The 13497-nt window shown below is 51.0% G+C and overlaps 1 pseudogene across 1 annotated transcript; it reads left to right on the top strand.

The window, feature by feature from the left end:
• The first annotated feature begins 602 nt into the window (after positions 1–602).
• Positions 603–1528, top strand: LOC311202396 (olfactory receptor 14A16-like; annotated as a pseudogene). The gene has a single exon. The product of its transcript is annotated as an olfactory receptor 14A16-like (transcript).
• The last annotated feature ends 11969 nt before the right edge of the window (positions 1529–13497 follow it).

Below are 13497 nucleotides of genomic sequence, written 5' to 3'. Positions count from 1 at the left end.
CACCTGTGTGTGGGCAGCTGCACTGAGCCCTGTGTGTCCCTGGCAGGGAGTGGGGAGCTGAGATCCTCCTTGGGTAGGATGAGACTGCAGGAGGGCTTTGGAGCTCTGCCCTGTGAGACTGGATTCCTCAGCTCTCTGTGGGGTCCAGTTTGTTCAACAGGGTGTGAGAACAGAGCATCCAGGACAGAGCAGCTGAGAGTAGGGCTGATGGACAGAGCAGCTCTCCCCACTCTGCACTCAGGGGAAGGTTTCACTGGCACTGCAGCAGCAATGTCAGGGAGTCCTGACAGGATAAACACCCCTCAGTTCCTTCCTATCCAAAGGGGATTTAGTCTGACATGTGGCCATCCTTCTGTTTACTCACTGCTGCAAGGCAGGACTGAGTTCTCCTGACCTCACAGTAACCCTCCTCCCAGCAGTGGCACGCTTAAGCCAGCACAAAGCAGACCTCCCAAAAGGGACCTTCCAAAATTCTTCTTGAATCCAGAAAAAAAATCGAAGGGTGTTCTTTAAAGAATTGGAAGAGTTTTTTCTCAAGGAAGAGTTGCTAACTTCTCACTGTGCCTTTTCCTCCTTGGACAGGTCTCCACACTTAACAGCAGATGTCCAACAGCAGCAGCTCTATCAGCCAGTTCCTCCTCCTGGCCTTTGCAGACACATGGGAGCTGCAGCTCCTGCACTTCTGCCTCTTCCTGGGCATCTACCTGGCTGCTCTCCTGGGCAATGGCCTCATCATCATCACCATAGCCTGTGACCACCACCTCCACACCCCCATGTACTTCTTCCTCCTCAACCTCTCTGTTACTGATCTTGGCAGCATCTCCACCACTGTTCCCAAATCCCTGGCCAATTCCTTGTGGGACACCAGGGCCATTTCCTACACAGGATGTGTGGCTCAATTTTTTTCTTTGTGTTTTTGATTGCCACAGAGTTCTGTCTTCTCACTGTCATGGCCTATGACCGCTACGTTGCCATCTGCCACCCCCTGCACTATGGAACCCTCCTGGGCAGCAGAGCTTGTGTCCACATGGCAGCAGCTGCCTGGGCCAGTGGGTTTCTCAATGCTGTGCTGCACACAGCCAACACATTTTCACTGCCCCTCTGCCATGGCAATGCTGTTGACCAGTTCTTCTGTGAAATCCCCCAGATCCTCAAGCTCTCCTGCTCAGATGCCTACCTCAGGGAAACTGGACTCATTGTGGTCAGTGTCTGTCTCAGTTTTGGATGTTTTGTGTTCATTGTGGTGTCCTATGTGCAGATCTTCAGGGCTGTGCTGAGGATCCCCTCTCAGCAGGGACGTCACAAAGCCTTTTCCACCTGCCTCCCTCACCTGGCCGTGGTCTCCCTGTTTCTCAGCACATCCGTCTTTGGCAACCTGAAGCCCCCCTCCATCTCCTCCCGATTTCTGGACCTGGTATTGGCATGTCTTTACTCAGTGTTTCCACCAGCAGTGAACCCCCTCATCTACAGCATGAGGAACCAGGAGCTCAAGGATGCCATGTGGAAACTGAGGACTGGATGTTTCTAAGCAGCTCGTCTTCTGCACATTGCTGGCCTTGGTTACTCATGTTAGGATCAATCTGTATCTAGTGGGTTTATTAGTTGTTGGGGATTTTTTACTCTCAGTTTGTCTACGCTTTAATAACATCGCCCATGTTCATCCCATTCCTAATGTAGGATCTCGTGATGTTGTTTGACTCAGACATCGAAGCAGAAGAAATATTCACCTTCTCCTCCACCTGCATTAATGCCAGTCTGTCTCATTCATTTCCAGCATTCAGGTGTTTCCACATCTCCTGATCATAGAGCCATTCCTAAGGACATCTTTTCTGCAGATCAGATGAATTTCAGCAGTTTTTAACAGGTTTCTACCTCCACATGCTCTTTGGTCATTCAGATGCTGCTCAGCTCTCTGGTTTATACTTTGAGCTCCAGAGAGTTGGAAAACATCTCGTCTTTCAGAAGTCCAATGAATTGTTCTATCAGATGATCAGGGTGTTGCTAAGTGACCTTTCTATGTATCTGAATAAAACTGTCCTGGTAGAGAATCTCCTCTTAAAGCTGACCCCCTTCACATGCTGCTTGGCTGTAGCAGGCAGCTGAGGAGAGAGATTTCAACTGGATCATGTTGAACTGCTGTTTGTTGTCAGAGAAATCTGTCCCTGCCTGTGAGCACAGATGTTGTGAGGAAACGTGTTGGGAGTCCCAGGAGGCCAGAGCGGGAACTGCTGGGCTTGGGGAAGAGCAAGGTTTTCCATGCAGGGTTGGGTCTCAAGAGTCTGCTTTTCCTGCCAGTCCAGATCTCCTTAGGAGACTGATACCCATCACAGAATGCTGCTGTCACCTCCTCTATCAAATGAGCCATGACAGAAAATACCCGTGAAGGGAAAATATCCTCCATTGTAATATTCCTTTGAACTGTTCATAATTAAATACCTCACTATAATCCGATTATTTGTAAAGTCTGGATTTTTTATGAAAAGCACTTGAAGAGATATGTTTTTTAAGGCTTTCTGTATTTTCATGAGCCCCATGGTGTCTTTTCTTCTGAGTCCAAAGACCTCAGATACTAAGAGGACACTGAAGAAACCTCTCAAAATGTCAAAGTCAGACCTAATGCCCAAAGCACCTTGAAGTATTCATGGGCCCTACTGGGAGCCATTCCTGACAAAGCCTCCTCATGAACATCTTACACCTCTCAACTGGAGGCCATAAGGACAAACACAGGCAAAGCACAGGCAGCTCTGATGCTGGGGACACCCTGGCTTGGTCTGATGAAGCAGAAATGCCAAGTGCTGAGCCCCAGCCCCTGGGCAGGGAGATCCTGACCCCCACCTGTGCCTAAGGGCTCTTCCTTTGGATGTGGGGAGTGTGACCCCATGGAAGGACAGGGGTTTAATACATGGTGTCCTCCCCTGGCATGGGTGCAAGGAGGTAACCATGCTCCATGGCTACGAGGACAATGTTTCTCCTCTGAGGCCTCTGTGTCAGGGACATCAGCCACAGCCAAAGGGACAAAGACCTTGTTTCTATCTGGCCCTTTCAGCCTGTTCAGCACCCTTGGCCATCTGTACCACAGTCCATCTTACAGTTCCCCTCACCTGTGCCTGTGTCCCTGAAGGCACATTATCCCCTTCCCAACCATGCTCTCACCCCATGATGTCCCTGCCTGCACTGCTGTGTCTCCATCCTTGCCAGCTGTTCCCACAAACACAAACCCACCAGCTCATCCACACTTCCTCAAAGTGACATTTTACACCACAGCACTGCCCTCAGAATGACATTTCTTTATCCTCACGTCCACTCTGACCTTCAAAGCTGCAGTTTCACCTTGACTTCCTTTCTTAGGTTCCTTCTCTGTAGCACAAGAGGGCTTCCCTCAGCCTCCCCTTCCCCAGGCTAAAGAACCCTGGGTCTCTCAGCCTCTCCACACAAGACCCCTAACTGAGAGATTTATGAAAAGGAAAACTAAAATATTCATCTGTCTCTCAAACTCCCAGGTGTGCATGAGGAGCAGAAGCCTCTGGCATGGGCTCCCAAAGAGTCATTCCTGGTCTTCAGTTATGGGTACAGCAAATCGGGGTGACACCCTGTTTCCATCTGATGAGGCTCACTCTCATGGAGAAGAGTTAATGACAACTTGCCTCCACCCTCAGTAATTCCCATGGGAGCTGGGACCAGAAGGAGGCTATTTGTGCCACCAGAACTGTGACAAGAGGAATCCCAGCACAGGTGGGTTTGTGGCAGCCATAGGTCAGAGCTGCATCCCCTTCCAGCCCCAGGGCTGCAAAGCGAGGATGAGGGGTCTGCAGTGACTCCAAGAGGGGGAAAGAGTTGCTACCTGGGGATCGTGTCTTACACGAGAACAAGGAAAGGTGATTGTACTGCCCAGCTCTGGTTTGATCAGGAGAAATGATTCTGCTGGACACAAGGATTTCTACCCACCCAGGGGAGAGAAAGTCAGTAAAGACTTAGTGTCTTTCCAATTAGTTTCCTTGGATCTCCAGGGACACCTCACAGGACACTGGGGAATGGAGTATGTGACGTATTCGCCTGCTCCTCTGCTGTGAGCTGGGCTGGGCTCCTGGGATGGAGGGAGCTCACTGGAACCCAGCAGCCCTGACAAGAGACAGCTCTGTCCAGGAGCAGCTCCTCTGCCAAGCACACAGGGCTGGGGACACTGCCTGTAGGCACCAAGGGGACACCTGTGAGGCTGAGAGAGCTGATGGATGCTGAGAGCTCACTGGAGGAGAAATCTCCACAGCACTCTGCCTGGTATGTCTGTGGGTGCAGGGCAATGCAGGTTCTGTTCCTGGAGGGATCTCCTAAAGCTGGAACAAGGGACAGTGTGTGGGGTCTGTCAGGAGGACAGGTTCTCTGTTGGACCAGAAAGTGCTGCCTGGAAGGGATGCCCTTCTGCCCCATCAGAGGGACAGGGCAGGACAGCTGTCTTCTCCTGGGCATGGCTGCAGAGGTGTGAAGCAGCGTGTGCACCCAGGGGTGCCCAGGGCTGTCCTTATGAGCAGGGTCCCTTCACCCCGGGGGTTGTGTGCTGGGGAAGGGACTCTGCTGCTGACTGGTGAGCTTTCCACAGGGACAGACAAGGACCTCTGGGTTGAAGGAGTGACCAAGGGAAGAGCACCCTAACGTCCTTCTACTGCAATAAAGTGCTACATAGGTCAACTTTGCTCCCAGCTCCAGCTGATCCTTGAGAAATTCCAAAGGGAATTCCAAAAATAACATCAAGGAAGAATTTTCCTGCCTGGGACAGGCTTTGCTTTGACTTTACCTCTCCAGTGGGCTGTGCTGGATGTGGTATATTAGAACTTATTTCTCCTCTCTAGAAAGTCCACATCAGAGGATTTCCAGATCCCAGAACACACAAAGGTTGCCTGGGGCAGTGCCCTGATGCTGAGCTGTAGGACAGGTTGGATGAGGTCTGTGGGTACAGAGCAGGAGGTGACATGGGCCAAGAGAAGCAGCTGTAGGGACAGCTCCAGGCAGCGGAGATGTTGTCAGGGAGGGAGAAAGAAGGAGATGCTCCAAGAAATGCCCTGGCAGTGGGGATTTGGTACCTCCCTGATATCCCCCACAGTGCAGACACCGATATTCTATAGGAACACCAGGGTGTGATCACAGAGCATCCAGCACAGACAGGGCAGTTGAGACCAGGGCTGATGGACAGAGCAGCTCTCCCCACTCTGCACTCAGGGGAAGGTTTCACTGGCACTGCAGTTCTGACACAAGAAACACTTCTTAGTTACAATCAGAAGAAAACCAAATCTCCAAAGCTCTCCTCTGTCCTTGGGTGAAACTGGAGTGACAGTTCTGAAAAGCTCCTTCCTATCCACAGGGGATTTAGTCTGAGATCACACCATCCTACTGTTTACTGACCGCTGCCAGGCAGGACTGAGTTCTTGAGAGCCACAGCCAACCCTCCTCCCAGCAGTGGCACGCTCAAGCCAGCACAAAGCAGACCTCCCGAAAGGGACCTGCCCAATATCTTCCTGAATCCAGAGAGTCAATGTTCTTCCTGAATACAGAGTCAATGTGAATTGGAAGAGGTTTTCCTCAAAGAAGAGTTCCCTAACTTCTCACTGTGCCTTTTCCTCCTCTGATAGTTCTTCACAGTTCACAGCACCAGATGTCCAACAGCAGCTCCATCAGCCAGTTCCTCCTCCTGCCCTTTGCAGACACACGGGAGCTGAGGCTCCTGTACTTCTGCCTCTTCCTGGGCATCTACCTGGCTGCTCTCCTGGGCAATGGCCTCATCATCATCACCATAGCCTGTGACCACCGCCTCCACACCCCCATGTACTTCTTCCTCCTCAACCTCTCTCTTACTGACATTGGCAGCATCTCCACCACTGTTCCCAAATCCCTGGCCAATTCCTTGTGGGACACCAGGGCCATTTCCTACACAGGATGTGTGGCTCAATTTTTTTCTTTGTGTTTTTGATTGCCACAGAGTTCTGTCTTCTCACTGTCATGGCCTATGACCGCTACGTTGCCATCTGCCATCCCCTGCACTACGGGACCCTCCTGGGCAGCAGAGCTTGTGTCCACATGGCAGCAGCTGCCTATGGCAGTGGGTTTCTCAATGCTGTGCTGCACACAGCCAACACATTTTCACTGCCCCTCTGCAAGGGCAATGCTGTTGACCAGTTCTTCTGTGAAATCCCCCAGATCCTCAAGCTCTCCTGCTCAAATGCCTACCTAAGGGAAACTGGAGTCATTGTGTTCAATGTCTGTTTAGCTTTTGGGTGTTTTGTGTTCATTGTGGTGTCCTATGTGCAGATCTTCAGGGCTGTGCTGAGGATCCCCTCAGAGCAGGGACAGCACAAAGCCTTTTCCACCTGCCTCCCTCACCTGGCTGTGGTCTCCTTGTTCCTCAGCACTGGCATGTTTTCTGACCTGAAGTCCCCCTCCATCTCCTCCCTATTTCTGGACCTGGTAGTGGCATTTCTTTACTCAGTGTTTCCACCAGCAGTGAACCCCCTGATCTACAGCATGAGGAACCAGGAGCTCAAGGATGCCATGTGGAAACTGATGACTGGATCATTCTAAGCAGCAATAACATACTACTCATCTTCTTCTTCATAATTCTGGCCATGTATCTCCTGTTATACTTAGTCTATATTTATTAGGGTTTTTAATTTTGTGGGGTTTTTTTTCTTCCTGGTTCATGTAAGATATGATATTATTGGGCCAAATTCATCCCATTCATAATGAAGTATCACCTGGTCTTGTGGGACACAGACACTGTGTAATGACATGCTGTTCCTTCTTATTTTTTTCCCCATATATTTATAAATATATTTGCAAGCACATTTTCATCAGATGAATCTCTCAACTACTTATTTGGAAATGACAATAATTTCCCTCCATGTCAGAACAGAAATACCCAGGATTGGTACCGCTGGCAGCGGAAGATACACTCACCTTACCCTGTACCTGCATTACCACCAGTCTGTCTCTTTCATCTCTCATCATTCATGTGTTTCCACCTATCCTGATGATATGGCCATGATGAAGGGCATCTTTTCAGCAGATTGGCTGGATGTCTGAACTTCACTTTGCTCACAGGTTTTCACCTCCTCTTGCTCTTGAGTCGTTCAGATGCCGTTCAGCTCTCTGGTATCTGCTTTGAGATTCAGAGAGCTGGAAACATCCCATCTCTCAGAAGTCTAATGAACTGTTCTGTCAGAAGGTCGGTGTGTTGATCAGTGACCTTTCTATGTATCTGATTCAAACTGTTCTGGGAGAGAATCTCCTCTGAAAGCTGACCCCCTTCACACGCTGCTTGGCCGTAGCAGGCAGCTGAGGAGAGAGATTTCATGGGTATTAAACTGTGTCATGTTGAACTGCTGTTTGTTGTCAGAGAAATCTGTCTGTGCCTGTGAGCAGAGATGCTGCCAGGAAAAGTGTTGGGAGTCCCAGGAGGCCAGTGAGGGAACTGCTGGGCTTGGGGGAGAGCAAGGTTCTCCAGACAGGGTTGGACCTTCAGAGACGGCTTTTCCTGCTTGTCCAGATCTCCTCAGGAGACCTCTGGACCAGCCCCCATTGCAGCATGCTGCTGAACTTTCTTCCATGAACTGAGATATGACGGAAAGTATTTTTTCTATGAAAAAAACCTCCATTGTGAAACTCCTTTGAAGTTTTCATCACTCAAATAAAACCTCTCCAATTAGTCATAAAAGTCTTATTTTTTTAATTAAAATGTGTTGAAGTGCCATGGTTTTAAGGGATTTCTGGATGTTAATGAGCCCCATGGTGTCTTTTCTTCAGAGTCCACAGAACTCAAGATACCAAGAGGAGAATGAAGAAACTTCTCTAAGAAGTTCAAGTCAGGAGGAATGCCGAAAGTACCTTGAAGCACTAACAGGCCCCACTGGGAGCCATTCCTGACAAAGCCTCCCTGTGGGCTCGTTAGAGCAGACAACTGGAGGCCATGAGGACAAACCCAGGCAAAGCACAGGCAGCTCTGATGCTGAGGACACACTGGGTTTGTCTGATGAAGCAGCAATGCCAAGTGCTGAGCCCCAGCCCCTGGGCAGGGAGATCCTGACCCCCACCTGTGCCTAAGGGCTCTTCCTTTGGATGTGGGGAGTGTGACCCCATGGAAGGACAGGGGTTTAATACATGGTGTCCTCCCCTGGCATGGGTGCAAGGAGGTAACCATGCTCCACGGCTACGAGGACAATGTTTCTCCTCTGAGGCCTCTGTGTCAGGGACATCAGCCACAGCCAAAGGGACAAAGACCTTGTTTCTATCTGGCCCTTTCAGCCTGTTCAGCACCCTTGGCCATCTGTACCACAGTCCATCTTACAGTTCCCCTCACCTGTGCCTGTGTCCCTGAAGGCACATTATCCCCTTCCCAACCATGCTCTCACCCCATGATGTCCCTGCCTGCACTGCTGTGTCTCCATCCTTGCCAGCTGTTCCCACAAACACAAACCCACCAGCTCATCCACACTTCCTCAAAGTGACATTTTACACCACAGCACTACCCTCAGAATGACATTTCTTTATCCTCACGTCCACTCTGACTTTCAAAGCTGCAGTTTCACCTTGACTTCCTTTCTTAGGTACTTTCCCTGTAGCACAAGAGGGCTTCCCTCAGCCTCCCCTTCCCCAGGCTAAAGAACCCTGGGTCTCTCAGCCTCTCCACACAAGACCCCTAACTGTATCTGGTCAGACTTTCTGTGACCACGTGAGGGTTTCTTCACATTCCACCAGACTGGGGAGCCCCACACTGGGACTGACTGCTCCAGAGGTGTCTTCACTGGTGCTGAGTCCAGATGGACAAGAAGGGTCCTTGTCTGCGTGGCCACTCTCCTCCCAGTGCAGCCCAATGTGCTCATGGCCAGATTCCTGTTCAGCACCTCTGACTGCTATGGCATCCCCTGGAATGACCAATTCTTCTCCCTGCAGCCTGTTCTCCACCTGTCATGTCTGAGCCTGTCTTGATGTGTGGGTGTTGTGCTGGAACCTTTTGTCATGGTTTTGTTCCAGTCAAGAGCTGGACATCAAGAGGCCACGTTCTCTCTAGGAGGAGGATGTGGGCTGGGAGGGATTGGAGACAGGGGGAAGGGAGGGAAAATCAAACAATAAAAAATAGTAAATTATAGCACACTGATGATGCCCAGTGCAGTTTCTCTCCAAACCACACAGCTCAGGCCCTACAGCTCAGAGCCCTGCGCTCCTCCCCCCCACCAGCCCCCTTTATGCTGAGCTTGATGGAATTGGCATGGAATACCCTCTTTGGCCAGTTTTAGGTCACCTGTGCAGGTTTGTCGAGGTCTTTTTGAAGGGAAACTCCATCTTTTTAATGGTCCACATGTGCTTGCAGGTGTCTCTCCAACTTGTGGTGCCTCCAATGAAATACCAGCAATAGGTGTTAGAGACCCTGGGACTCCATTGCTGGACGTTCAGCATGTTCCATGTTGGACTATGGAAGAGCCTGATAATGACCACTGGCACTGTTAGGACTGTTCCCTTGGCTGGGAATTCATGAGCCTCAAGGTTTATGGGGCTGCTTGTGTACTCCTGGGGAAGTTTCAGGCCAGGAACGTCTGTCTCCCTCACAACTTTTTGCTTGGGATGTACGGCTGGACGTTTAACAGGTTGGAAGGTGGGTGCTGGTATAGCTGGAACATATAGCACCATATTACTACCCTGAACCTCCCCTTTTCCCCCACAGGTTCACCCATATCCACCCCCAGAACCCTTGTACAACATCCTCACACCCCTCCCATCACGCATGGGTGCCCCCACAATTAACCCTCCCAGCACCCCTGGTGGATCCCCAAAACCTAATTACCCCCACCCCTTCATTTTCACCTCCAAATCCCCTCATATCTCACCCAAACACTCCTCTACACCCTCCAGATGCCCTCCCTTCTGCAATCATGGGTGCCCTCCACACCTTCATCCTGCCCCCCAGCCCACCCTCAACCCTTCCCAGGCACCCTGGCAGGCACCCTCCACCCCCCTGTATCCCCCTTGACCCCCTGCTCCCCCCAAAGAAATCCCACTCATACACCCCCAGCACTGCCTACACCACCCCCAGGCTCCCTACAGAACCCATTGGTGCCGCCCCTCACTCCCCAGCACTGTGTTAAACCCCCAGCACCATTGGTGTCCCCCAACACTCCCCATAACCCCAAACCTCCTATTTTCCCCCTCAAGTCCCAACATATCTCTCCCCAGTACGTACTATACCTCCCCCCAAAACACCTCCCTGACCACCTATGGGTTTCCCCCAATTTAACCCCCACATCCAGCCCAGCCTTAAACCTACCTAGTACGCCTTGTTGCCCCTCAAATGCCCCCATAAACCTCAAACTCCACCCTTCCCCCAAAAAATCCTCCCATGTTCCCCGTAGAAATACCCTGCGTCCCCCACACCCCACCTCCCCAGCACTAATGGGTTCCTCAGCACCACTTAAGCCCCCCCAGCCAAACATTAATAACCCAGCAAACTCTATACCCACCAGCACCACATTACTCCTCCAAACCCCTTCCTTTTCACCTTCAAATTACACCAAGACCCTGCCTCAATCCCTACACCCCCCCAGCAACAGTAAGTGTCCCCCCCGCCCCTCCAGCCCTATCTTAACTCCCCAAGCATGTTTATACCCCCAAATACCATGCAACCCCTCATAACCCTGCTGTAGCAGGGGGCAATATGGTGCTGAGGGGGTGTGCAAGTAAGTGCTTGGCAGGAGAAAGGTCTCCTTTATGCCAGTGCTGAGATCAGCCATGTTCAATCTCGTATTGGCCATCTTGCTTTGCCTCATCCTTCTTCTGCTGGCTCATTTTGCTCCTGGGAATGAGCTGTTGTCCCTGAGCTTGTTCATCTGCAGAAGGGAAGGGACTGGCATGGATAGAAATAAAGCAGGTGTGTTTGGAATAGCAGGAAAGGGAATGAGGAGAAAATGCCTTTGTCCTACACTGTAAAAAGCCCAACACCAGCCCCACCCCCCGCTAAAGTAAGGAGATGGGAATGGCACTTCTGAAGGTAAAGGAGACTTTGCAACAGGTGATAGAAGTAGTGCCACAGAATCACAGAACACTGGGGGTTAGAAAGGACCTTGAAAGATCACACAGTCCAACCTTCCCTGCCAGAGCAGGATCATCTAGGCTAAATCATACAGGTGGCTTTGAATGTCTCCAGAGAAGGAGACTCCCCAACCTCTCTGGGCAGTCTGTCCAAGTGCTCCATCACCCTCACAGTGTAAAAGTTCCACTTTACATTCACATGGAACTTCCTCTGCTCCAGCTTGTACCCATTGCCCCTTGTCTTATCACTGACCATCACTCTCAGAAGAGCCCGGCTCCGTCCTCCTGAATCTGATTCTTTATATATTTATAAACATGAATAAGGTCAGCCCTCAGTCTCCTCTTCTCCGAGCTCAAGAGGCCCAGCTCCCTCAGCCTTTCCTCATAAGGAAGGTATTCCACTCCCTTAACAATCTTGGTGGCCCTGAGCTGGGCTCTTTCAGCCCACAACACACCTCGAGTGCTGTGTCCAGTTCTGGGCTCCTCACCATAAGAAAGACACTGAGGTCCTCGAGCAAGTGCAGAGAAGGACAACCAGGCTGGGGAAGGGGCTGGAGGGCAAATCCTCTGAGGAACGGTCGAGGGAACTGGGGCTGTTTTGATTGGAGAAGAGGAGGCTGAGGGGAGACCTTATCACCACCTTCAACTACCTGAAGGGAGGTTGTTGAGAGGTGGGCAATGGTCTCTTCAGCCAGGTAACAGGTGATAGGACAAAGGGAAATGGCAAGAAGCTGGGCCAGGGCAGGTTTAGATTGGATATTAGAAAAATATTTTTACTGAAAGAGTTGTCAGGGCCTGGAACAGGCTGCCCAGGGAGGGGGTTGAGTCACCTTCCCTGGATGTGGTCAAAATAAAGGGTAGATGAGGTAGTTAGGGATATGGTTTAGCATAGGGTAGGAATGGTTGGACTCGATGATCTTAAAGGTCTTTTCCAACCTTGTGATTCTGTGATTCTTTCAAGGAGTTCTCTGTCCTTCTTGAACTGAGGGGCCCAGAACTGGACCAAACATTCCAGGTGATGTCTTACCAGGGCTGGGAAGAGGGGGAGAAAGACCTCTCTTGACCTGGTAAGAGCACCCTTTCCAATACACCCCAGGATGCCATTGTTCCTCTTACCCAGGAGGGCACATTGCTGGCTCATGGTCATCCTACTGTCTACCAGGACCCCAGGTACCCCGTCACTCTCCAACAGGCCATTCCCCAACTGTCGCAGATGGGATAGGTAAGAGGGATGCACTTCACTCTTAAGAGAGAGGCAATAATGTGTTTATTGATGTAAACATAAAGGGATCATGGAAGAAAGTTCAGCAGCATGCTGCAATGGATGCTGGTCCAGAGGTCTCCTAAGGAGATCTGGACAGGCAGGAAAAGCAGTCTCTTCAGATCAAAACCTGCCTGGAGAACTTTGCTATTCTGACAGAGCAGCAGTTCCCTCACTGGCCTCCTGGGACTCCCAACACTTTTCCTGGCATCACAGAATTGAATTGTAGGGGTTGGAAGGAACCTCGAGAGATCATCGCGTCCAACCCCCCTGCCAAAGCAGCTCCCTAGGAAGTATCACTCAGATAGGCGTCCAGATGGGTCTTGAATATCTCCAGAGATGGAGACTCCACCACTTCCCTGGGCAGCCTGTCCCAGGGCTCTGTCACCCTCACTGTGAAAAAGTTCTTCCGCATGTTGGTGTGGAACTTCCTGTGCTCCAACTTGCAGCCATTGCCCCTTGTCCTATCCCCACAGACCACTGACAAGGGGCTGGCTGATTGCCCCTGCATCCCCTGCTTAAGATAATTATAAACCTTAATTAGGTGCCCCCTTAGTGTTCTCTTCTCAAGGCTGAAGAGTCCCAACTTACTCAGCCTATCCTCATAGGGGAGATGTTCCAGGACCCTAATCATCTTTGTGACCCTTCTTTGGACTCTCTCCAGGACATCCCTGTCCTTTTTAAACCAAGGAGCCCAGAACTGGACACAATACTCCAGGTGGGGCCTGACCAGGGCAGAGTAGAGGGGGAGGATCACCTCCTTTGACCTGCTGGCAACACTCCTCCGGATGCACCCCAGGATCCCATTGGCTCTCTTTGCCACCAGGGCACACTGCTGGCTCATGGCCAAGCTGTCATCTACCAAGACCCCCAGGTCCTTCTCCACTGAGATCTTCTCTAGCAGGTCATCCCCCAGCCTGTACTGATACAAATGGTTGTTCCTTCCCAGGTGCCTGACTCTACACTTGCTTTTGTTGAACTTCATCTGGTTTCTCCCTGCCCAGCTCTCCAGCCTGTCCAGGTCTCTCTGGATGGCAGCACAGTGTTCTTGCGTGTCAGCCACTCCTCCCAGCTTTGTATCATCAGGTACTTGCTGAGGGTGGATGCTATTCCCTTGTATATCTATGAAGATATTAAACAGGACTGGACCCAACACCGAGCCCTGGGGAACA

Source organism: Gallinula chloropus (genome assembly GCF_964237585.1).
Source record: "Gallinula chloropus genome assembly, chromosome: 30".
Lineage (NCBI taxonomy): Eukaryota > Metazoa > Chordata > Aves > Gruiformes > Rallidae > Gallinula > Gallinula chloropus.
The sequence above is the reverse complement of the archived record's forward strand: the minus strand, read 5'-3'. Positions and strand labels throughout refer to the sequence as shown.